We start from the raw sequence: 27646 nt of genomic DNA, 5'->3' as shown, positions 1-27646 counted from the left end.
TTTAAATACAACCACAATCACTGGTAGTGACTTAACTAAAAATCACATATAATCAAATACCAAATGGCAAAGAATGAATTTTTGCACAGATAAAAATATGTCACTTTTAGGAGAGATACATTAATAAAATGTAAAACTAGTGGTACCTTAGATATAATGTCCTTAGCAAGTTTATACAACAGTTTGGAAATTAATTCTGTCCTGAAGAGTTTAAAAATATCTTTGTTTTTATTCACTTATGGTAAAAGTTTTAAATTGGCATTGAATTTTCAGTTCTAAAAAGGCTTTATGTTTTGAAAATATGTAATTCTAACTCAAAGAAATAGGGAATACAAAGCTGCTTAGAAGATGCATCCAGGGATGAAATGAAATTAAAAATTTGGAATAGGAAATGAGCAAAGGAAATGTGGTATAAGCCCAACAGCTTTAGAATTTACGGAACCTTACCACTGAGAGCAACAGTTTAAATTTCTGTTATATTTAATTTTTAGTATTTTTAGTTGATGAGGAATTTATAAATTTCTTAGTAATGATGATAAAATTACATATATTCCTTACTGTATACTTCTTCTTTGTATTTTATATAAATTATCTCCTTTTAATCACCACTACATAATCTGTGACTATTTTTTATATCACAGATTGGAAACAGTCTTAGAAAGGGTAAGGAATGTGTCCCAAGTCATACAACCAGTGAATGGCAGCCAGAACCCAAACTTAGATTCATTAGATACTCCAGGGCTTTAATAAATACATCATTTTGTCTTCTAAATTAGATCATTTTTTTCTGTATGACCCATTTTATTGCACTATTTGCTTTATTGTAGTGGTCTGGAATTAAGCCCCCAATATCTCCAAGATTTGCCTATATGTTTACAAAAATAAAGTCACATTAAAATGATGGATGTATTAAAATTATTGAATGGACTATTATTTGATCATTACATAATTAAAACAAAATAAAATAAACCTAAAAAGATGAACAAATTATGTTTTGTATTACCACAAAATAGTATTTACTAAAAGACCTTCCATAATCTTTTTCATTTTAATTGGCACAGGTCTTTTAGTAAATCATTTTTCTATTGTGATGTCAGAGTATTAGGGGTATCTGTGTTTTGTTACATACTTTGTTTTTGTACATATTGAGTGTGCCCATCACCCAGATAAGGTGCACTATACCCAATAAGTATGAATTCACCCATCATCCCCTTTGTCTTCCTCACAGCTTGATTTTCCTTGAGATTTACTTCTCTACGTATACATAAATGTTGATTTCATTGATTATTGTACAATCAATGTTGATTGATTAGTTCCAGTTGGGTATTGAATATGCGTTTATATCTCCATTCTTGTGATGTTTTACTTAGAAGAATGGTTTCCAGTTCCATCCAGGTTGTCACAAAATAATTTTGCACCCAAATTTTGCCAAGCCTACAAAGACGAGCTTGTATCTACACTGCAGAAATAATGCCGTAACATTGAGAAGGAAGGAATCTTCCTCACCTCATTCTGGAAAGCCCATGTTACCTTGATACCAAAGCCTGGAAAGGCCACAACCAACAAGGAAAACCACAGACCAATATCCTTTATGAATACTGGACGAAAACTATCAATAATTTTTTTTAAGAAATATTCTCCACTTTAATTCTGAACCTGTACAAAACAGAATTCATTCCTCAGTGAATCAGAAAGTCCTTTGCGATCTTTCAGAAATTTAAGGACATCACAATTGCCTGTGTTTTATTGCCCAGCACTGTGTCCAGTTCTTTTTTAGTTAATCTTCAATGCAACCCTGGAAAGAGAGTATTAGAATTCCCATTTCACAGATAAAGAAAATGAGGCCCAGAGGATTTAAGTTAACATTTCGATATGACTTAAATTTTATGTAAACCCAGTCCATGTGATGCCAAAGTCAAGTCCATCTCAGCACATCTTGCTGCCTCTCAATAAAGGTGAGCGTGTTAAGCCCTTGACATTCATGAGAATAATCCTGAGAGGTCTGGGAGCTCCCAATTTACAAATTCTACTTTAGGTATGTCATAACCTCCATAAAACATCTATTTTTCTAGCTGAGACCTATTCTTTCTTGGTCTTCTTTGTGTGTTTTCCCTATTTCTTTTCTCCGCTTTTTTTTTTTTTTTATTGTTGGGGATTCATTGAGGGCATAAGAAAGCAGGCTACACTGATTGTATTTGTTAGGTAAAGTCCCTCTTACAATCGGGACAAAAAGTTCCCCCAAAGGTGTGGCACACACCAAGCCCCCCCTTCCCTCTCTCTGCTCTTCCTTTCTCCACTTCTGCCTTCTTCTTTCTCTCTCTGCTCTCCCCTTCCCCCACCCCACCTTGTCCTTAATTGTCATTAATTGTCCTCATATCAAAATTGAGTACCTAGGAGTCATGCTTCTCCACTCCTATGATGCTTTATTAAGAATAATGTGTTCCACTTCCATCCAGGTTAATACAAAGTCTGTAAAGTCTCCATTTTTTTAAATGGCTGAATAGTATTCCTTGGTGTACATATACCACAGCTTGTTAATCCATTCAATAAAATTTTAGCAAACCAAATTCAGCAGCACATGGAAAAAATAATCACCACCAAGTGGGATTCATCCCAGAGCTTGAAGGATAATTCAACATACCAAATGTATAAATATAATTCACCACGTACATAGGCACACACACACAAAAGACCATATGATCCTTTCAACTGGCACAGAAAAAGCATCTGAGAAAATTCAATGCCCTTTCCTGATAAGAATGCTCAACAAAACTGCTATAGACAGTACATTCCTCAAAATTACAAAGTCTATATATGAAAAAATAAGACAACAATATATTGAATGGGGTAAAGTAGAACACATTCCTGCTTAGAACCAGAACCAGAAAAGTTTGCCCACTTTCATCACTTTTATTCAACATATTGTTAGAAATTCTCTCCAGAGAAATTGGGTAAGATAAGGCAAACAAGAGGGTCTAAATGGGAAACGAACAGATCAAAGTATTGTTCTTTGCTGATGACATGATCTTATATCTAGAAAACCCCAAGCATTCTACAAAGAGACTCCTGGAATTGATAAATAAATCTAGTAAAGTCTCAAGATACAAAATCAATGTACACAAATCAGTAGCTTTCATATACACCAACAATAGTCCAGAGGAGAATCAAATCAAAGACTCAGTACCTTACACAGGAGCAACAAAGAAAATAAAATACCTTAACAAAGGAGGTGAAAGACCGCTACAGACAGAATTATGAAACACTAAGAAAATAAATTTCAGAGGATATGAACAGATGGAAAAATACATCATGCTCATGGACCAGCAGAATCAACATTGTTAAAATGGCTATACTACCTAAAGTGATTTACAAATTCAACACAATCTCCATGAAAATAACACCATTTTTTTTCTTTTGAAGATCTAAAAACATAGTTCTACACCTCATATGGAACCATAAAAGACCCAGAATAGCCCATGGAAGCTTACATTATAAGAACAAATTTGGAGGCATCACTTTACCAGACTTCAAGCTATAGTATAAGGCTATAATAATTATTAATCTTATAATTGTTTTTTCTTCACTTAAGGAATGTTTCAGGATTCTGATGGCGTATTAGCTCAGGATAAAAGAGAATACACCATTCCAACATTTGTAATATTCAAGCTTGAGAATATCAGATGAAAGTAAATAAACGGCTCACTAGAGTTGGTACATTAATGAGTATTAGAATTGTTTAGTTAAAATAATAATCTATCACTTTTTAGTTGAAAATATGTATCCAAATTCATAGTAATCATTCAATTAATTTTTTCTTAGGAATGTAGTTGAGCACTTGATATTAATAGTCTCAGTAGAATTTTCTGATACAGGCAAGAACGACAGAATATTTCTCTCTCTTACACACACATCGCATGGCTAATAATCTGGCAAACAACGCAGTATGAGTTTCAAAAAAAGCAGTAAGAGGGATGGAGGGAGTGGGGTGGGGCCTTGGTGTGTGTCACACTTTATGGGGGCAAGACATGATTGCAAGAGGGACTTTACCTAACAATTGCAATCAGTGTAACCTGGCTTATTGTACCCTCAATGAATCCCCAACAATAAAAAAAAAAACAAAAAAACTTCAGGATTTTCTTTAACTGCTAAAGCTAACAAGTGAGATTTTTATTTTACGTTATAGTTTTTTAGTAATTTTTAAAAGAAGAATTCAACTACTTTTGAGCACAACGAATTTAAAATGTTATTTGTCCCTGAAAATCCTGATTTACCCTTGGTGTAAAAACTCCAAAAGTACGTGGGATTTTCATGATTTCTGACCAAGGAAGAGATTTTTCAAGTTCCTCAGAAACAACTAAACACACACTAAAATTCTGAAATAAAGAAATAAATTCTGAAATAAAGTCCAGCACATTCTATAGCTTTTTTGATTTATGATTCTCTTTTTGTAGCAAGCAGGATAAAAATCTTCCCTTGAGTATTTGATAACAGCCAGTACACACTGTACAGAATTGCTCATTGGTTGAGCGGGATAAGGCAGAGAACAGATGGTCATGATCATTGTTTTTAAAATAAACCAGTTTATTTTTCTTACTTTAACCACACAATTAGAGTTTATTTATTTCCCTTTTTGCATGTATTCAATTCAACAGATATTTACAAAGTCCTAGTTTGAGAAAATGTACTCTTAGGTGTTATGGGGAGCAAAAATAAACATCTGCTACTAAATAATAGATAATCTGAGAATACATGATAAATTTTTAAGAATAAATGTGATACAAATAAAAATATGATCCTTTCAATACAAAAGAATAAAAGAGTACACATTCCATAAAAGTCTGTGGGCTTCAGTGATGCTTGTGACTACTTCCAGTTGGGACAAACAGGAGAGAGTTTAAACAACTGGCTTTTAGGACGTTCCTACAAGATGTGGAGAATGTCACTTTATAACGTAAGTGACATGTTCTCACACTGGACAGATTTTGGTAAAGTATAACAAACATCCAAGGGCTCAAAAGCACATACAATTTTTGATATCACAGCTAGTCTTGATCCCAGATACAAGATGCCAGCTGAAATATGGTAAATGGTGTCATTAATATTGTTCAAGGAAGATGTCACTAACTTACACCTATCCAATTTCCAAATATATGTTACTGCTATTATTTGAAGCAGATAAAGGAAATTACATGATATGTGTAGCAGTATTAGATGATGATGTGGCAGAACAGAAGTGTACATGATAGAACTTGTTATTTCTTATGAATAATAAATATTTCATTTATAAACACTTGTACTTAACTTACAAATATAGGGAAGTAGTTAAAGGCCTGAGATGTGGTAACATAATTGCCTGTAATCACAGTCACGTATTGTTACATATTCTTGGCATTCTTACTGGCAAGTTAATTCCTTCCCTGTGTCTGTTTTCTGAATTATAATAACAGTGATATTGCTGATTTATCCATTCAACACTTTTTATTAAATACTCACTAGCTGCTGTTCTAGGCATCAGTGAACAAAATAAATAACAGAAAACATCTACACATGTGGAGCCTACCTTCTCATGGGAGAATACAAACAACAAATAATAAATATAGTAAATAATTTAATTACTTACGTTAGAGGTGGTAATTTACAGATGTTGGGAGTGCTCTAGGAAATGGAGAGAGGTTTTTAATTTTGTAAGGATAATCCAGGTGGGCTTTACAGGAAGATGACTTTTTCTGTAAGACTGATATCAGTGATTCCCTAGTCAGGAAGAACATGTCTGATATATTTGAAGAAGAGGAAAAAGGTAGTGTAGCTAAAACAGGCAGGTAAAAAAAAGCAGATAAAGAAGTCACAGTGAGGGGTGGTGTCTGTGGCTCAAGGAGAAGGGCGCCGGTCCCACATGCCATAGGTGGCGGGTTCAAACCCAGCCCCGGCCAAAAACCACAAAAAAAAAAAAAGAAGAAGTCACAGTGAGAGGGTACAAAGAGAAAAGGAAGGTGGAGGACGTGCCACCCTCTTTAGAGACTCATTAACAATTTATAAATATTCTAGGAGAAATAGAGAGCTAGCGAAGAAATAGAGAACTACATGTTTTTGAGCAGATCGTGGTATAATTTGATTTATATTTAATAAGATGACATGGGCTCTGGACTAAGAATAGACTAGCTATTAGGATACACATAGACATGCAATACTTTATGTATAAAGTGGCTTACAACTGAGTGAAAGCAACAGGATTGACAAGTGCTGATCATAGTTTGAAGTGAAGTCAATGGGATTTCTAATGGGTTGACTAGGAGAGAGTCAGAAGAAAGAAAGAGTTAAGAAAATGCCATGAAGGCTACGTTGAACAGTTTAATGAGAATATTTCAGATTGTATATGAAACCAGCACATTGTACCCCTTGATTGCACTAATGTAGACAGCTATGTTTTAACAATAAATAAAAATTAAATTAAGAAAATTAAAAAGAAAAAAAAAAAGAATTAGGACCAGAGGAAATGGAGCATAAATTTTCCATTGAGAGGAGAAATACTGTGAGTGAACAAAATTTGAAAATGAAATTTAGAAATTTTATTTAGCACATGTTCAGTTAGAATGTCATTTGAAGGTGCTAAGCAGAAAATGTAAAATCAGATACATGTTTTTAGAATTCGGGGGAGAATTTGTAATTCAGGCAGGATATATATATCCTTCCCTGTATATATATATAAACCATGTATATATATATATATATATATATATATATATATATAAACACATTTGGAAGTTGTGAGTAAAGAACTATTGTTCAGTTCCATGAGAGTTTAAATAGTAAAGAATGAATTCATTAAATTAATAAGTGTAGGTCGATAGAAGTTCAGCAGTTGTGCCTTCAGACACATCCCTGTTTGGAGAGTTTGTGGTAAGGCACAGAAACAAGCCCTGAGTGAGAAGCAGCAACACATTCAGTAAAAGGAAAAGCAGCACAGGACGGGATCTCAGAAGCCAGATGACAAAACCACAGCCAACTGAAGAAATCACTTTTAAGAGGGAGTAATGAACTACAACAAATACTACTAATAGCTACAATAAGACGAGAACTAAAATTTGACCACTAGCTTTAAACATCAGTTTTGAGGGCCATGACAAGAGTGATTTCAGTAAAGTGAGGGGAGCAGAATGTTGACTAGAGTGAGTTTAAGAAAGAAAAGGAAAAGAGGATTAAATATATTAAACATAGAAAATTATTTTCAGAAAATTTGCTGTGAAGTGCAAAAGAAATTTTGGGCAATGGCTACAGATTATTTTTCTTTAATGGGAGCAAGTATGGCACATTGGTGCATTGATGGAAATAATATTTTGACAGAGAAGCATTGAAGTCCTTAAAGAAAAAAGTTGAATGTTCTAGTCAGAGTCCTCCAATGAGAGAGGGTTAGAAATAATGTGTAATAGGAGGGGCTGTTGTCAGCCAGTGCAGTTTATCCTCCTTATTAAAACAGATCACAGTGAGGAAAATAAGTAGATATTACAGAGGGAAACTTTTGGGAATAGATCTTTAATTAATTTTCTGAGTGTGCTATGAACAAAGATCATTTGCTGAGACTTAGGATAAGAATATATATCAAGAGGATTAAAGAAAAAGATTATATAAAATACTCCTGTAGAAAAATGGATAAGTGGACTAGAGAAACAGTGTGATTTTCTAGACACCTTAAATGGTCATGAATTAAAAATGAGAACATGCACTATATATTTTTTTCTATAGCTTCAATCAACTGTGTAAAGGTAGAATGCACATAAAAGTTATTTTAGCCAGAATTTAAATGTTAACTAGTATATGACCATAAAAGAGAACCAACAGAACAAAAGATGTACACATATGTTTGATGATATAATTCAAGCTGAGTAAAATAGTAAAAAAGGATGTTAAATTCATGCGAGAAAATGACAACATAGTGTGATTAACCTTATGATATATGAATAATATTGTTTATTTTATAAATCAACCTTATTACATATACATGTGAATATATGTGTATACGCTATCAGATTTGATTCTTATTTATGTAAATAGTAGTAAATTTCACAACCTTTAAACACATTATGTGGCTTTTTAACAATTTTTAGAACTAATTTTACAATTACTTTATAAAACAGACATAATTTTCTTCATTTCCCAAATTAAAACAATAATCAAATAAGTTAAGAAAAAGGTCAAAGCCCATATTTGCCAAGACCAAAGTGTAAAACAAATAAAACTGACGATATTTCCATATTAACAAATGTCTATCCATTATAACTCAAGATTCTCAAAATACAGCATGGTTGTCAAAATAACAAATGACAAAATACACAAAATTATGTAAGATGACAACTTTAAACTATCTTTCTTATGGTATAGAAGCATAGAATAAGTTTATTAATAATAACAATGTCTGGCATTTGTGTATTATTTAATACCATAAAAAATAGTTTAAAATTCATTCATCCTAACAATTAGTTGAGTAACACTATCTCTGCTGTAAAAATTCTGAATCTTGAGTGTTATATGGAAAGGAATTTAATAATGACATCTATCAGAATAAAACAGACATGTGTCTTTATTCCTCTAGGTTGTTTCAAGATACCTAAATTTTGGTCAGCTTAACTATGGTAGGCAAACAAATGCCACCAGATATCTTTCAAATCATAAAGCTAATAACCTAAAAGAAATTTAGGAATTCATCAATATTTTAGAAACATGTCATTACATATCAACTAAATAAAGGTCCATGTGTCTGCAAGAAAAAAAATAAATTATATAGATAATAAATTGTTTAGAATATTTCGAGTTAATCATCCTTGCCTTTTTATAGTTCCACAGGTCTGCAAATTTACATACAAATAACCAAAGTTACAAATAGTGTGAGAAAGTAATATATGCTATGTACAAAAGTCTTCCAATTGTATTTAATTTACAAAATATATGCGAAAATGTGTAAAAATCCTGATGGCATTAATTTAAACTAAAATATGTGTTTATTTGTCAAAGACTAGTTCTTACTAATTAACCAATATCATAACATCAGAAATTAAAGTTAAACCCTAGGTATTTCTTTCTTTATTTTTTCAAAATTATATGTAGTTTACATAATGTATAAGAAAACGTCCTCTATGCTATAAAATGCTACACAAGTGCTGCTTATTATGCATATGCCATATGCTATCATGAAAAAGCAGCATCTATTTCCTTTAGGAAAACATTGAGACCTAATGTATTTTCATTGGTACATTCATTACACTTATGGTAGACTCATTTAAAAAATAAAATAAACTCAAATATTCTTGACTTTTCTTATCCACTGCCTCAATATTTATTTCTCACATTGATACTACTTCCAACAAAATTATGATACTCTTGACAATTTTTGTTTCACTTCATATATTTTGACTAGCAAACTATAAAATTGACATAAATGTACCACAAAGAGTGATAAACAATAGCAAATAGCTGTTTATAAATAACTTTTACATAAGGAAAAGCCAAGAAACAATGAGAATTATTTGCAAAAATGTTTAGCTCGTTGAGCATTTTGTTTACTTTTTTGTGCTTCTGTCTCTCTAAATTAGTGATTTCTTTTTTTTATCTTTATCATATTTATTTGTAGGAACTCTTTACATATAATGGCCTATTATCCATTTGAGTGTTATATATACATACAATATGGATATCCATTCAAATGGATAATAGCCATTATATGTATATATTCTGTCTGCATGACAGGGCAAAGACTCACCAGCTGCCTCCAACTATCCTAGTATCCTTTCTTTTATTTTTTTAATTAAATCATAGCTGTGTACATTAATGCAATCATGGGGTACCAGGCACTGGTTTTATATACAATTTGAAATATTTTCATCACACTGATTAACATAGCCTTCCTGGCATTTTCTGAGTTATTGTATTAAGACATTTATGTTCTACATTTAGTAAGTTTCATATGTACCCTTGTAAGATGCACTTTAGGTGTGGTCCCACCAATTACCCTCCCTCCACAAACTAGTGATTTCTCACAAAACAAAAATCAGTGCTTTAAAACTAATTCCCAATATACTCAACATCAACTAGAAATCATGTAACTTCAATTGGCTGAGGCAAAAATACATATATACATACATGCATGCATGCATAAAGGAATTCATGACACGATACTTTTATTTGCTTGTACCACCCAAAATTTAAAACATGTGTATCTATATTCACACTATCTATATTAACAACCATCTAGTGTGTATAACACAGTAATAAACATTTACTCCTATGACTGCATTTACTCCCATACTGCATCAATAATGACATCCATCCACATGTGTTAGTGTTATTCAAACTTTTCAAGTGCAGAATGTTGTCCCACAGGACCATATTTCTGTTCATAATAAGTGCAACTGAAAAGAAAATCTTTTTTGACAGTAAACAGAAAGTAGAGGCTTCTCAAGCCTCAGATTTTTTCAATTTCCTAAAATAAGGTTCTTGATAACACTTAGATCACTCAGAAAAAGGCTAGAATGTTGTTACTGACAAAGTCAAAAATGCCTTTGGAAAATCTTATGTGTTTCATAAAAAAAGAAGTAATGTTATTTCTAAGTGATTTGTTATAGCATGTTATAAATATTATGTGTAAAATATTAGTATACTAGATGTTGCAAATAGATATCAAGTATTATTTAAATACCTAAAATTATATATTACATTTGTCTGTTTTTAAACAATTCCTAATCTGAAAAAAGAAGTAATTTCTTACATGATATAATGCACAGTAGTCCTATTATAAAATAACAATTCTTTCAAGAGACATGGAGGTGTGAGAATGTTGTAGATTAGCATAGACCACTTCAGAAGAATGGACTGAATTTTTATTCAAATAAAAATTTTAAATAAATGATAAATATAGTAATAGCACAAATCTTCAGGATTCTGTTATGATGACTAAGGAAAGAAGTTGTTATTTAAAAATGTATATGTTTGGTTCAAGAGGAACTTACTGACATGGCATTTTCTTGTTATTATAGATACTACTCATGAATAGTGTTGTATTCATGATGTATATTATATGTTCTCTCTCTCTCTATACACACACACACAAACATTGTAATCCTCAATATATACTGATAACAAAAGATGAGTACAAATCATGTCCAGCACCTTTGATAATTACAGAAATCAAATATGACTTGAGCATTACAAATTTTTTCTTTCCTAAAATGTGTATACATTTTCTGGTGCCCTCTGTGCATCTCTGTGTGTGTATTACATACATACACATTTATTATCTTCATAATATGCATTCATTATATGAGTTTAACCTTTGGTCCTCTCTTTTGTTCCATCCACACTTGCCAAACTCACCAGTCTTAAGAATTTAAATAGCACTTAAAAGCTGGTAAACCTAAATTTTGATCTCTAAAGATCTCTTTATAAATTCTAGCCTCATGTATCCTACTGACTCCAAAATAACTTACACATGTGTATACATGTAAATATGTGAATATATGTCTATACTTGTATATATGTGTGTCCATACATTACCTATGCCAATTTCAACATATCTGAAATTGAACTCCTGCTGGTTATCCCAAACCATCAATATTTTCAGACACTTACTTCCATTTTAGTTGGTGGATGCAGCATCTCCCTTGGTTTTTGGTTCAAAACCTTGGCCTCATCCTTGATTCTTGCATCTCTCTCAATCTCCTGTTCTCTTTCTCTGATAATACAGAGTTCAGAAAATCCTACCTATTCTCCTTGAGCCTAAATGCTTCTCATCCTTTTCCCCATAGCATGTATTGCCAGATTATATCCTAATGTTATTTACTTATTTATTAACAGTATTTAATCTTTGTATCTGTATGATAGAATATGTGTGTGTGTGTTGCCAAATATAGAAATATTTGTAAATTTTATGTGCTGATATATCTGAAATCCTTAGAGCAGAAGTCTGTAACTACTATCTGCTGAGTGAATGAATGGAGGTATTTTCTGTATTATGCTGCCACTATTCAGCCTGTGTTGAATAAGGGTTTGGAATATAGAAGCAACTTGAAGTACTTATGAAAAAAATGAGTGAATGTATGTAATGGACGGTGTGAGCATTCTAAACTACACCAACTTGAGTAAAAACACTTAGCTGTACTATGTAAATACTTGTATAAAGGATGTTTCTGGCATCACAAAATGTAGTCTCCCCTTTTTTTTCTGATTTGAGGAAAAAAATCTGTATTCAAATTTTAATTCTTATGACCTTTTCATCTTCTGTCTTCTTTCTATTAGAGTTTAATTTTTTCTTCCAATCCATTTCCTTTGTTTAACTGTATCTAAACAATTATGAAATGATACAGACACTCAAGCAGACATTATCTTGCTATCCTCACATTCCTAAGCACAGTAACAGCCAACAATTCGTTCAGATTTCATTCTCCTACAGAACCTCGTATGGTTATCTACTGATTCTGACACAATAGAAAGAGATTTTTTTTTTTTTTGTAGAGACAGAGTCTCACTTTATGGCCCTCGGTAGAGTGCCATGGCCTCACACAGCTCACAGCAACCTCCAACTCCTGGGCTTAAGTGATTCCCTTGCCTCAGCCTCCCAAGTAGCTGGGACTACAGGCGCCTGCCACAACGCCCGGCTATTTTTTGGTTGCAGTTTGGCCGGGGCCGGGCCTGAACCCACCACCCTGGGTATATGGGGCCGGCGCCTCACCGACTGAGCCACAGGCACCGCCCTAGAAAGAGATTTTTAATTAATGTTCCTATGCCCATCAAACTGAGGCTCTCCTGCTCTAGTCATCCATCTCTCTTTTGCATAAGTATATTCATGTGCTAAGAAGACAATCTATTCTGGATCCTAGAGCTATTTCAATGCAATTTACAAAAAATGATTCTTTTCACATCAATATGAAAATGTTATATTTACTTAATTTAACTGAACTTATTTTCTTTAACATCATTATAATTTTAAGAATCTTAAACAGTGTTTCTTTAATTGGATATGAGTAGAATAGACCCCCATTCAATATAAAAAATAATCTGCTCATTGAAAAAAAAAATCCAAGCTAGATAGATAGAAATACAAATATAGATAGAGACATAGATATGTAGTCTTTCCTAAAATATTACTTTAAAATCTCCCAGAAAGTAATAAAACATTTATCTCTAGGATATTTTTCTAATAATTTTAGATAGACTTAACACATGCTAGTAAAAGTTCAATAATTTTGTGTTTTAATGCTCTTAACCAAAAGATGAAGAAATAGCATAATATTTTGAATTCATAAAAGTTTGAAAGGTATTCAAGATAGCAAAGTTTCAAACAGAAACTTGAAGGAGTCACAAAAAAATCAACATGCATTAATATCAATCAATATGGAGTCTTATAAAATGTTTACAGATTTTTTCTGAATTTTTTACAATGAGTTACATTGTAAGTCAAAGTTCTATTATTACATGTAAAGCTATTGTCAATGAGTAAAATACATAGGTCTAATGATTGACAATATACTTGTCAGAAACAGGCCACATAACTTTGACTGCTAAACCAGATACCATGGCAACACCTGATTAGTGAAAGTTGAAGAAATATTTTGTAGTTTGTGCATTTTTTAGAGCTGCTGGACTGTAACAGATATGTATTAATTGGAAGTAGATGTGACAGCTTGCAGCAGTTCCTAAGATAGGAAGCAAATCATCAACACCTGTCAAGTCTAAGGACTGAAAAAAGATGAATCAAAAGCTATGATGTGTGACTTCAAACACAATGTCACTTTTGTGTACTCATCATTTGTAGAAAGTGTAGGGAAATGTGAGATTTTGTTAATATATAAATATTTTCATCACTGTCTTAAAGATATGAAAATGATTCATCACCTGTCAAGTTAAAAAGGGGTAAATTATGAATTCAAAAGAACACATAAAACGTTGACAGTTCTAATCATGTACCATCACCATGATTTCACAGCAGAAGATGCATGGATGCATGAAAGTTATTCTAAATAAGGATTGGCAGTTTTAGTATACAAAAACCTTTGCCCTTTTTCTTACAGGTTAAATACGATGAGATAGTTTTATAGAACAAAACCTTCCAAAATTAAAATCGTATTTCAATGCTCAATGATAGAACACTCATTTTATCAATAGTTTCAGATTTTCTATATGCTAAAAAAACATAAAATACCATTTTCACTATTTTGTGGAGACATGTTTTACAAATGTATCAAACAATTCAGGAATGATTAGGTGTAGGAGGGTCTCACAGTTAAAGGAAATATACCAACACCTTCTTGTCCACTTGTGTGCTGTTGATTTTGCTTATTCATATTTTGCTCATAATATAATAATAACTTCCTATTTGACTGAAGCATACCAGGAAAATTCATACTACAGTAGAGAATAGTTAAAAGGTAGGAAAGGACATGACACAGCAGAGATGCAGAGATGCAGATATACAATATATGCTTCATTCGCTTTTAACCAACCTATCTTAAGGTTATCACTGATATGTAAGTGCCAACTTTTAAGTAAGCCAAGAGCAATTACAAACAATTACAAAAGGTACAGTGGGTTTTCATGTTACTGGAGGTTATATTCTACATAAAGAAAAGAATGATTTTAGACAACAACTTAGTCTTAACGTTCCTTAGCAATATGCCCCTTTGGAGATGAATACACATCTGACAAAGGTTAATACCTCCTTTGGTGTTAAGGACTAGATGAAATAGCTGACTTATATTTTAATATCATGTTGTTATAAAAATATAAATGAAATATAAATACATAAACAAATAAAATATATCTGGAGCGATCGTGGGAAGATGGCTGACTGGTAGCAACCCTCAGCAGAGGCTCCTGAGCAGAGGAAGAAAAACTGGATGGAATCGGACTCTATGAAGCCAAAGACAGGGAGATGAACCAAGAAAGAAGTTTGGCAAGCTATAACTCCAAGGAAGAGCATTCGAGAAAACAAATTACAGGTACAAAGCACATTGATTAGAGGATGGAAGACCCCTCCCCCAAGGAGGAAGCTTGCCGCAGGGTATCTGCAAAAGAGCAGGGAACAAAAGACCTCTCATTTTACCTTGTTTGAGAGAGCTGCTAAACTCCAGGTCTCTTTCTCCAGGGAGGTCCCACTTATGAACCTAGACGCCACCCTGACAAGCATAAAATTGAGCAGATATTTTCCCACACAAGTCCAAACTCCCAGTCTACCCTTCCCACCTCACATGGCAGTCTGAAGTTCTGCCCCCTGCAGTGCATAGAGTGTTTGGTCTTTTCCTGAGAGATATGGGTATAGTGTGGACCACCAACCATCAGGATGGAATCTGTGACTAACAGGGAAGAAAGAGGGTATAGGAAGAAAGGGACAGTCAGCGGGAGGAGGAGCAGTCCCCTGGTTATGACTATGCCTGGTCAGTGGTAGTGTTGACCCTCTGCTTGGGCTGTGTCTGGCAGGATGGGGTGCAGATCCCCCCAATCTGATGGCAGCCACAGCAGGAGAGTGGTTGCCCTGTGTGGACTGAGTTTGGCAGACATGGCTGGTCCCCAACCCCTGCTGGGCCTGTGAGCAGAGGCTTGATAGGCGAGGACTGTGACCTAAGAGCAAGGGCATGGTCCCCTGATTACAACAGAACCCTAAAGCAGTGGCTCACTGAGTGTGAACCAAGACCTGAGGGATAGGGCGTGGTCCACAGCATCCAGCAGGGCTGTTGAACAGAGGCTTACCAATTGAGGACTGAGACCTGTGTGGGGACTGTGATGCCCTGACTCTAACAGAGCCTATGAACAGAGGTTTGCCAGGCAGTGGACTGAGACTGGCAGGTGGGGGCATGGTCCCCTGACACCAACTGGTCTGACAGTTTTGGATAGATCCTCCAATAAGAAACTAAACAAAAAAATATTAGACTTAAACCTGACCCTAGAACAAATGGACTTTACAGACTTCTACAGAACATTTCACCCTAATAAAACTGAATATACATTCTTCTCATCAGGCCATGGGTCATCTCCAAAATATATCATATCCTAGGACACAAGTCTAACCTCAGCAAATTTAAAAGTATAGAAATTATTCCTTGTATCTTCTTGGACCATCATGGAATAAAAGTTGAACTTAACAGCAATGGGAATTTTCATACTTAAACAAAGTCATGGAGTTAAATAATCTTAGGCTGAATGATAGCTGGATCAAAGATGAGATTAAGAAGGAAATCACCAAATTTTTGGAACAAAATGATAATGAAGACACAAATTATCAAAACCTGTCAGATACCGCAAAAGCAGTCCTAAAAGGGAAAATAGCATTGGAAGCCTTCATCAAGAAAACAGAAAGAGAGGAAGCCAGCAACTTAATGGATCATCTCAAGCAATTGGAAAAGGAAGAACATTCCAACCCCAAACCCAGCAGAAGAAAAGAAATAACCAAAATTAGGGCAGAATTAAATGAAATTAAAAACAAAAGAATCATTCAGAAGATCAAGGAAACAAAAAGGTTTTTTTTTTTTTTGAAAAAATTAACAAAATTGATAAACTTTTAGCCAACCTAACCAGAAATAGAAAAGTAACATCTCTAATATCATCTATCAGAAATGATAAAAGAGAAATAACAACAGACACTTCAGAAATTCAAAAAATCCTCAATGATTACTGCAAAAATCTCTATTCCCAGAAATATGAAAATCTGTAGGAAATGGACCAATACCTGGAAGCACTCCACCTTTCTAGACTCAACCAGAAAGAATTAGAAATCTTGAATAGACCTATATCACCACTGAAATAGCATCAACAATACAAAATCTCCCTAAAAAGAAAAGTCCAGGACCAGATGGCTTCACATCTGAATTCTATCAAACCTTTCAAGACCAGCTAGTACTTATATTATACAATGTTTTCCAAAGCATAGAAAAAGAAAGAATACTTCCCAACACATTCTATGAAGCAAATATCACCCTGATCCCCAAATGAGGGAAGAATCCAAAAAGAAAGATTATAGACCAATATCATTAATGAATATCAAAGCAAAAATATTCAATAAGATCTTAGCAAAAAGAATTCAATAACACATCAAAAAAATTATACACCATGATCAAGTTGGTTTTATTCCAGGGTTACAGGGTTGGTTCAACATACGCAAATCTATAAATATAATACATCACATCAATAAAATAAAAAACAAAGACCATATGATTCTCTCAATTGATGCAGAAAAGCCTTTGATAATATCCAGCATCCTTTCATGATCAGAATACTTAACAAAATAGGCATAGAAGGGACATTCTTAAACTAAGAGGCCATCTACAGCAAACTCACAGCCAATATCATATTGAATGGCATAAAATTAAAAACATTTCCACTCATATCAGGAATGAGGCAAGGATGCCCACTGTCTCCACTGCTATTCAACATAGTAATAAAAGTCTTAGCCATCACAATCAGGCAAGAGAAGGTGATCAAGGGTATTCAAATAGGGTCAGAGGAAATCAAACTAGAATCTACAGTGAACTCAAACTAATCAATAAGAAAAGAACAAATAACCAATTTCTATGTGGGCAAGACACTTGAACAGAAACGTCTCTGATGAAGACAGGCACATGGCCTACAAACACATGAAAAAAATGCTCATCATCCTTAATCATCAGAGAAATGCAAATCAAAACCACTTTGAGATATCATTTAACTCCAGTAAGATTATCCCACACCACAAAATCCCCAAACTACAGGCATTGGCATGATGAGGAGAGAAGGGAACACTTCTACACTGCTGGTGGGAATGCAAACTACTATGACATTTTTGGAAAGAAGTTTGGAGAACACTCAAGGACCTAAAAGTAGACCTACCATTTGATCCTGCAATTCCTCTACTAGATATATACCCAGATAATCAAAAATTATTTTACAACAAAGACATTTGCACCAGAATGTTTATTACAGCCCAATTCATAATAGCCAAGACATGGAAACAGCCCAAGTGCCCACTGACCCATGAAAGGATTAACAAATTGTAGTATATGCACCTCATGGAATACTATGCAGCCATAAAAAAGATGGCGACATCACATCTTTTATGTTTACCTGGATGGAGCTGGAACATATTCTTCTTAGTAAAGTATCTCAAGAACAGGGAAAAAACTATCCAATGTACTCAATATTGGATGAAATCAATATATAACCACCTACACACTCATATGAATGGCAAAACATAACTATAGTCCCGAAAGTAGAAGGGAAGATGAAAGAGAAGGGATGGGAGTGGGGATATGGGAGGAGGCAGGGTATTTGGGGGAACCTCACCTAACGTGCATGATGCAATGGTACATTTCAAAACTATTAAGAAATGAGTATAATTGTGATGGATGTATTACTTAGTTCAAGGTAAGCATTTCACATTGTATATCGAAGCAGTACCCTGAACCCTATAAATGCAACAATATACAAAGTTACGATTTAATAAAAAATAATTTTTTAAAAATCTGTAACAAACACTAATATTACTTGGCTTAAAGTTTATGATTATAAACAATAATCATACAGATTTGCTTATGACCATATATTCACTATGTGGAAAAAGAATTAATGTACATCATCCCCCCAAATTCTAGTCATACCATTAAAAAATTCAGTATTGCCTTTTAAAACTATTCCAGCTATTCTTATATTTTGTTATTAGGCAACATGTTTATATTATAATGCTTTTTAAAGGCAGCTTTTTAAAGTAAATATAATGACATACTGTCTTAAATTTTTGTTTTACCCATTTAAAACTAATTCACCCTTTTATAAAGGCAACATAATTTTCCCAATGTGCTGAAGGCTAATTTTAGGATATAGCATAAAGAAAACATTTAAGAATCTAGTTGATGGCAAATAGCCTTTCCTTTCTACCTCTTTTTTTGGAATCAATTATGTGATACAGACTGTGCCAAACATTAGTGGAAGAATTCCAAAGGTATTAGCTCATTCTTCCATATGTAATTATTTTCTCTTAAAGTGATTGCCTTGGAAATGATGTTCCTTAGAGTGAAGTGTTCTCAAATAAGTCTATTAGAACCCAGTCAAGAAAAGGAAAAAGCTCTATTTTTCATTTGCAACATAGAAGCAATCACAAAATGACAGCTATGCCTTCTGTCAGTACTTTTTATGCATTGAAAGCTTTTAAATTGGTAACCAAAAGGGAAAATAAAAAATAGGAATATGAGGTGGGGAGGGCCGATGATCTTTTGCTAAATTTATTTCTTAGTTATTGTAAGTAGATGGGCTAAGGGTGAATATGTCTGAACAAAATCTTCATGGTTTTGAGCAAGAAAAATGGCTACATTTGGTTTTGGATTTGCAATAAATTATCTCAGATGAATTGAAGAAAGTTCCATCTTATTTTCTGTCTCTGCACAGGTTCATTAATTAATCTTTCTCTTGTTGATCACATCCAAACCTACACCACTCAGAATTCTAGTCAAGCCATGGCATTTGCAGTGGTTATGGGGTGTCTTTGGGGTTATTTACGTTGAGTGTCATTTGCTGAATAATCTTCTAAGAGAGTGTAGTATTCAAGCTTCTCCCAAGGAACAGAAAGCCAGTGTCATGGCCCAGCGCAAGTTCACAGAAACAATGCTTCATCAGCCACCTAGGTGTCTCTCAGTACAGTCAAGGTGATTCCTCATACTGACTATAGCTGACAGACGGAAGAGTAACCTTTAAGACATTGGATAGAACATTAAAATTAAGGCACATGATAAAAAACAAAAGAATACTATTAGCTGTCTTCATTCAATTCCTATTAACAATCGTCTGAGTTTTCCAGTGATATCTAGGAAAAAGTAAGTGAGAAGTTCGACTATTTTCAAAGTTACTTCAAGTGAGAAAGAACAGATAGTAAGTAATTGAGTTACATAAGCTATTTAGTAACACACTTATTTTAAACAATATAGAAGGCTAGTGACATCTAAAAAAAGAACCCCAAACAAACAAGCATGCCTCTTGGGCACCAAAACTAATATGTTTTTAGCTTTACACAGGTGTTGCTACAAATGTTATATCCTTTAAAGGAATATATGGCATTACAGTCTCTCACAAACCTGAACTGTGTGAGGACAGCTGTTCTACCTTAGTTTGGGGATAAGCATTCTACCTTAGTTTTTCTATTTTTTAATGTAAATCCTATTTTTTTTTTCTAAGATATACCCACCTAGTATTGGGAGGTCGGTAGCATAGGAATGAATGGGATTTTGTCAGCTTCTAAAGGAAAATATGTGCAAATCCAGAAATCAGATGGTTATTTATTTTGGCTAGGCTATATGTGAGTTGTACACATGAATTTTCTAAATATCAGCTAGACCAAAGCAAAAGGAGAAAAATTAATGTAAGTACTATGTTATGTTAAAGACAGAGATCACCAAAAACAATAATTACATTCAGCATTTAAGTAAGAGATAATTAATAAATAGATAAGACATGATCTTTCCTTGTCACCTTGGATGGAGATCTCCATTATACTGTCACTTGATTAATCCAATGGTCTTGAGGTAGTGGAATACTTTTGAAGACCATCTACTTGTGTAATAATCCTATAAACCCTCAGCTTGAGTTTTTCAGTAGGTTCCATTGTCCTTGCCGCAGGAAGGGGTTGCACATTTAGCTGGAGACATTAACCCAGGGATAATCTCCTGAGAGATTTCAGGAGTTTACCTGCAGGGGTGAGGGTTGTTTATGGTCATCTTACCAATCAATGAGGTGCATTTTCACATGGCTTTCATGCATATTTCCTTTGGCATCTTTTCTGATAAATACCATCACTTGGTTCAAGGTCAAGATGAGGACTCTTGGAAAACTCCCATGGTAATGCGTTTGGGTATGTGATTAGTCCTTCATAATATTTATCTTTATGAACTTGCAATAAAATTGCATCTAGTGGACACTCTTAAGGGCATTTGGTGATGCATAACAATAGTTTGACAAACTTGGTTCAACCAAAGGTGGCAAATACTTAGCCATGAAACAAACAAAGGAATTTTCTGTTGGGCTGATGACCTTGCCCTTAGATAATTTGGCCAGTTTTTGTTTTAGCTCTCATTATATCCATGGGTTATATTATAGGAACAAGTAGCTTTTGAATCAATGGTAATAGTTTTTAAAATGAAAGTTATAAAATTAATCTCCCTATCATTGAAAAATAAATTGAACTGTCCCTTTTTGTGAAACAAATTTTCAAATATTTTGATATGGTCAAGGAATTTGACTACTGCATCAGAAAGACTCTACTTGTCCTGAACACAAGACTACAATAATCAATCCATAATCAAAATCCAGACTGTAGCATTGGAGTCAAACTTATTTGTTAGTGTTAAAATACATCTTGAGAGTCATTTCTCATTCATTTACCACGTTTAGTATTTTGCCAAGGTAATGATATTAACAAAGAGAACACATGCCACAAATACCCTCAGAAATATGGGTCAACTTGCCCTACCAACATTGATTTAATATTCACCAATTAATCTTGCCACAATATTAAAATTAAATCATTCTGTTTACTGTATAATATTAATCATCACTATCAAAATGGAAGAGAGTGAAGTTGCTCTTAAGGCATCCATACAATTAATTATTGGTATTTAGTTAATAGCAACTCTGGGAGTAAGAAAATTTTTATGAACACAGAGAGCACTGAAGAATCTTCAGGGCATTTTAAATGTATATTGTCAAGTAGTCTATGATTGATGACAATATTGAAAACAAGAAACCATTATTACAAAAGCCTTTGTCCTTCAGCATATTTTTATTTTAACCTGACAAGTAAGCTATCATTAAATCATTGAACCAATATTTTCAACTGAAATAAAATTTAGAGAATTATAAATTCAATTTTTTTTATCATTTCTTCAACAAGAAGAAAAATTTTATGTTATTTGGTGTGTAAAAACCTAAATACAGCTTAAGAACAAAAAAAATTTTAACACTTCCTTTCTTTGTGTTATGAATTTGGAGCTTGAATCTGAGGAATAAAAACTATAAAACATTGTGAAAAATAGTCATAAATTTTTAAAGACAAATATCAGTATTGGAAATATTTTTTAAAAGCAATATATAACAGTGATTAGTAAGAATTTATTCTTTTTACTTAGAAGTAAATCATTTTTATTAAAATGATACATGAGTGTTCCGTGATAACAGAGATTTTGCAGAACAGTTTAGCAGCAATGAAGAATTCTATTATCTCAAAGTAAAATAATTTTGTCATTTTAGTGAGAAAAAACTTATTTCAATAACTTCTTTGTAAATGTTTGCCAAGCAAAGAAAAATGCAGTTAAACAGGGCAATGCCTGTGGCTCAAAGGAGTAAGGTGCTGGCCCCATATACCAGAGGTGGTGGGTTCAAACCCAGCCCTGGCCAAAAACTAAAAAAAAAGAAAAAAATTGCAGTTAAACAATGAAGCCCTTATTATTTATAAGAAAAATTGTCATAAGCATGATAACAGACTTCAATATTTTTTAGTAAATTAATTATATGAATGTGCTATTTTTAACACAAGCAGAATATGTTACTTTTATTCAGATATTCATCTTTAATTATACCTTGAAATTTGCCTTTGATTGTATTTAAACTTAAACTTATAATTTATATGTATGCATTTAGAAAAACAGAAAATATATAATTAGATAATATATTAAAATGTTTGCCATTTTAAAAGTATAATTACCTGTATTAGACTTCATCTGAATAAGCTTAAATTGAGTTAATGAATAAATGATATTTATTATTTGCTATGAACTGAATATTTGTGTTCTACAAATTTATACATTGAATCCTAATACCTCAATTTGATTATATTAATAGATGGGCTGAGCTTATGGGAGGTAATTAATTCATGTGGTAAATCCCTCATGAATGGGATTAACGCCCTCATAAAAAGACAGTAGAGCGTTGCTTTCTCTCTCTTTTTGCTTTTCACCTGTTGAGACACTAGAGGAAGAAAATCATTTGAAATCAGGAAGACAACTCTCAGCAGATGCCAGATCTGCTGGTGTCTTGACCTTGGACTTTCCAGCCTCAGGAACTGTGAGAAATAAAGGTGTGTTATTAAGCTACCCATGGAACGGCAATGTTTTATCCCAACCCATTATCATACACCTATGTACAGTATTTACATGTTAATGTTGTAACTGTTTTTATACCTAATATTTTTTTTCTTTTCTTTCTTTTTTTTTTTTTTTTGTAGAGACAGAGTCTCACTGTACCACCCTCGGGTAGAGTGTCGTGGCGTCACACGGCTCACAGCAACCTCCAACTCCTGGGCTTAAGTGATTCTCTTGCCTCAGCCTCCCAAGCAGCTGGGACTACAAGCACCCGCCACAATGCCCGGCTATTTTTTGTTGCAGTTTGGCCGGGGCTGGGTTTGAACCCGCCACCCTCGGCATATGGGGCCAGCGCCCTACTCACTGAGCCACAGGCACCGCCCTTTTTTTTTATTATTAAATCATAGCTGTGTACATTAATGAAGTAATGGGGTACAATGTGCTGGTTTTATATAAAATTTGAAATATTTTTATCAAACTGGTTAACATAGCCTTCCTGGCATTTTCTTAGTTATTGTGTTAAGACATTTATATTCTACATTTAGTAAGTTTCACATGTACCCTTGTAAGATGCACCGTAGGTGTGGTCCCACCAATTACCCTCCCTCTACCCATCCTTCCACTTCCCTTCCCCTCCCTTTCCTCTAATATTACACCTAATATTAATGAACAATTTTAATTAATTACCAACTTTAACCAGTCTGATTAATTTCTGTTTCCTTTAAATCAACAGAGCTAAAATCCAGAATGAAAAAATATTTTACATCTCATTTACAAATTATAATTGAGGAAAAACTTTACACATCTTTTAATCTATAGTCATTCTATAATTAATATATATAATGAAGGTATGTCTGGTGACAAATGCTTTGATTTTTTTATTTAATTGTCTAGATATACAAGATTATACATTAGTAAATTTGATTTACTATTAGGTTCAATAGAATTAAATAAAAACATTCAAATTTCTATGTCAGCCAACATATTAAACCCTCGTAATTTATAGCAAAAGTATTTAAAATATTAAAATGATCTTAAAAATATCTACTAATATAATTTCAAATAGATAAATTATATTTCAAATTTTAAACATTTCGGGGGAAAATAAATTTCCCATATAATAAACGCCATGGAAGATATTTAAATTAGTTTTGTATAAAACCAAAATAATGTGTTACCATCAGATTTAGATAATTAGGAGATAGAAAGGCATGTGCTTATCTTTAAATAAATATTATTAATTTTAATTTGCTTAGAGATGAATTTAATTATTAAGGACACAATAACCTTTTGTGAGGAAATTTAGAAACCAGTTTATTTGCCTAAAATTCATATGAAATCTCAAGGTAGCCTGAATAGCCAACCAATTTTGAAAAAGAGTAAAGTTGGAGGTCTCATTTTCTGGTTTCAAAACTTACTGAAAGTTACAGTAATCAAAACAATGTTATATTGCCACAGATATACACATGAATGCAATAGAAGAGAAAGCTCACATATAAAATCGTGAATATATAGTCAAATGATTTTTAGCAGTGGTGCTAAAACTCTTCAATGGAGAAATTATAGTTTCAACAAATAATGCTGGAAGAATGAATTTGGAACCTTACCATATGCCATATACAAAAATCAACTTAAAATGAATCAAAGACCTATAAAAATCTTAGACAAAAAACATAGGGGAACATTTTTTTGACATTGGATTTAGCAATAATTTTGTGGACATAAAAATACAAGAAATAAGTAAAAATAGATAAACTAAATTAACATAAAAACAAACAAAAATTTCTACATCAAGGGATTAATTCAGTATAGTGTAAAGACAACTGTGGAATGGGAAAAATATTAAAATCGAAAATCAAATATCCTGGGCGGCGCCTGTGGCTCAAGGAATAGGGCGCTGGTCCCATATGCCGAAGGTGGTGGGTTCAAACCCAGTCCCAGCCAAAAACCACAAAAAAAAAAGAAAGAAAGAAAGAAAGAAAATCAAATATCCAGTTGAAAAATTCCAGGTTCAAACAACCTGAAAAAGGACATGAAAACGAAGGGAATTTTTATGCACACTCCAATGTAGATGAACCTTGAAGAAATAAACCATTCACCAAAGCAAATACCATGACCTTCCGTAGTAGGTCCTTGGTTTCGGGATTGGGGAATGAACCCATGGACCACACATAAGTGGTAAAATAGGATTTTATTAGACAGAAAGGAATACAGAAGCAGTAAAAAAGGCACCAGAGCCTCTGGCAAAAGGGGAAGACCCAAGTCGGAAGTTTCTCCTGGGTTCTTTGTCTAGGAGTCTACATTACATTTTGGCCAGGACTTGGTAGGTGGAAACATATCCCTTCAAAGTTGAAAGCAGTTCCTCCCCTGAGGCAAGATTATTAGGTCTTTACAGTTTTTGTCTCAGGGAAAGGATTAGAGTGTGTGGGGGGATCCAAGCCTTATTCCAATTCTTAGAGAAAAAACTTTCAACATTTCTTTATTCAATAATTGTTAGCTGTGGTCTTTAGTATATGAAGGGCTTTGTATTGTATAACAATACTCGAAGTGCAATAATCTAATCATATTTAATTTATTGGAAGCAGCAAAACTGAAGATGAATTACTTATAAACCAATTTAAGTAAATGGCTATTTACTTCTAACTGCTGCTGGTATGACATTCAACTAGTAAATGATGTAACTCCACCACACGGAGGTTAGGATGATGGAAGACTGGGGTCATAGTCAGAATCCATATCATTTATTAATTTCTATAGCTTAAAATAATGTATTGGAGTGTTCATTTTATTTTTCTCCTGGAACTTTCCATTGAGCACAAACTTCATATATACAAATGCCTGCTGGATACTTCCACTTGGATTTTTAAAAAACACATTAAAGTTATCTTTGAGCCCCAAACTACGTTATTGATGCTTGCTCACCAAGGTTTTTTACATTTCACATGTAAGTGAGTTTATATAATATTTGTCTTTCAGTGTTTGGCTTACTTTCATTAGCAAAGTGTTCATTCCTGTTGTTACCAATAGCAACTTTTTCTTCATTTTTTATGGTTTCCTAAATATTTTATATATTAACCTTTCTCACATGTACATTTTCTCTCACATGTACATTTTCAACTATTTTTTTATTTTGTTGATTGTTTCCTTTCCCATGCAGAAGCTAATAAGGTTGATGTGGTCTCACTTTTTAAAAAAACAATTTGCTTTTATTCCTTGCTTTGTATTTTTGCTTTTAGTGCCATATCCAAAAATTCATTGCTAAGACCAGTACCAAGGAATTTTTCTTCATGTTTCATGTTTTCTCCTCTGAATTCTATGGCTTCAGACCTTAAATTAAAATATTTAATTTATTTTAAACCAATTTGCATATGTAATACAAAACAAGGGTTTGATGTCATTCTTTTTCATGTAGATCTCTAGTTTCCCCAAGGCTATTTATTGAAAAGACATTCTTTCCCCATTGATCTTATATATGGAAAACTCTAAATACTTCACACACACACAGGCACAAAGTTAGTATTAATAAATTAGTTCAATAAATTTTCAGGATACAAAATAAACTTCCTAAAACCTGATATGGTCATATACACTAGTAATGAGGTGTAGGAAAAATAAATTAAGGAAACAATCTCACTATTATAACATAAAAAATGAAATACATAGTAATATTTAAACACAGAAGCATAAGATCTATACCAGGGGTCTTCAAACTTTTTAAACAGGGAGCCAGTCCACTGTCCCTCAGACCATTGGAGGGCCGGACTATAGTTTTAAAAAACAAACAAACTATGAATAAATTCCTATGTACACTGCACATATCTTATTTTGAAGTAAAAAAACAAAATGGGAACAAATACAATATTTAAAATGAAGAACAAGTAAAGTTAAATCAACAAATTTACCAGTATTTCAATGGGAACTATGGGCCTGCTTTTGGATAATGAGATGGTCAGTGTTCGGTTCCATATTTGTCACTGCTAGTCATAACAAGTAATGCAAGTGTGCATCTGTTGGTCTAGATCTGGTTGGAGATTTCAGATGTTTCATTCTGGAAAAAGTCTGTTCACAGACATAAGTGATATCAAAGATGGTTGCCATTTTGAGTGCATAGTTCCTGAGATTAGAATATGTCTCAGAGGGGAGAGATGCATAGAAATTAGGAAGGCTGCTTGACTTGAATGCATCTTTCAGAGAGTCACGATTCTGCAGTTCAGCTGGTTCCATTTGGTAAATTGTATCCATATTTTCAATGTCAATAGCTGTATATCCTGTTTATAGAGATGAAACTCTTTAAATCTAAATTGGAACTCCTTTTGCAACTTTTCCAGTGAATCCACACATGTTTTATTTGGGAATGCAACCAATGGATTTTCTGCTAACAGATTTTGAGTTTTGGGGAGATGGCAGAAATTTTCCTCCTTCACTTGTTTGATGAGGAGGCCTAATTTTACTTCAAATGCTTTCACATGTGATTGCATATCACAGATGAGCTTCCCCTTTCCTTGAAGTAGCACATGGAAATTGTTGAGTAGCTCTGTTACATCTATCATAAAGGCAAGGTGCCATTTCCATTC

The sequence above is a fragment of the Nycticebus coucang genome, chromosome 5, assembly GCF_027406575.1.
Source record: "Nycticebus coucang isolate mNycCou1 chromosome 5, mNycCou1.pri, whole genome shotgun sequence".
NCBI classification, from domain to species: domain Eukaryota; kingdom Metazoa; phylum Chordata; class Mammalia; order Primates; family Lorisidae; genus Nycticebus; species Nycticebus coucang.
Note: the sequence above shows the minus strand (reverse complement) of the source record.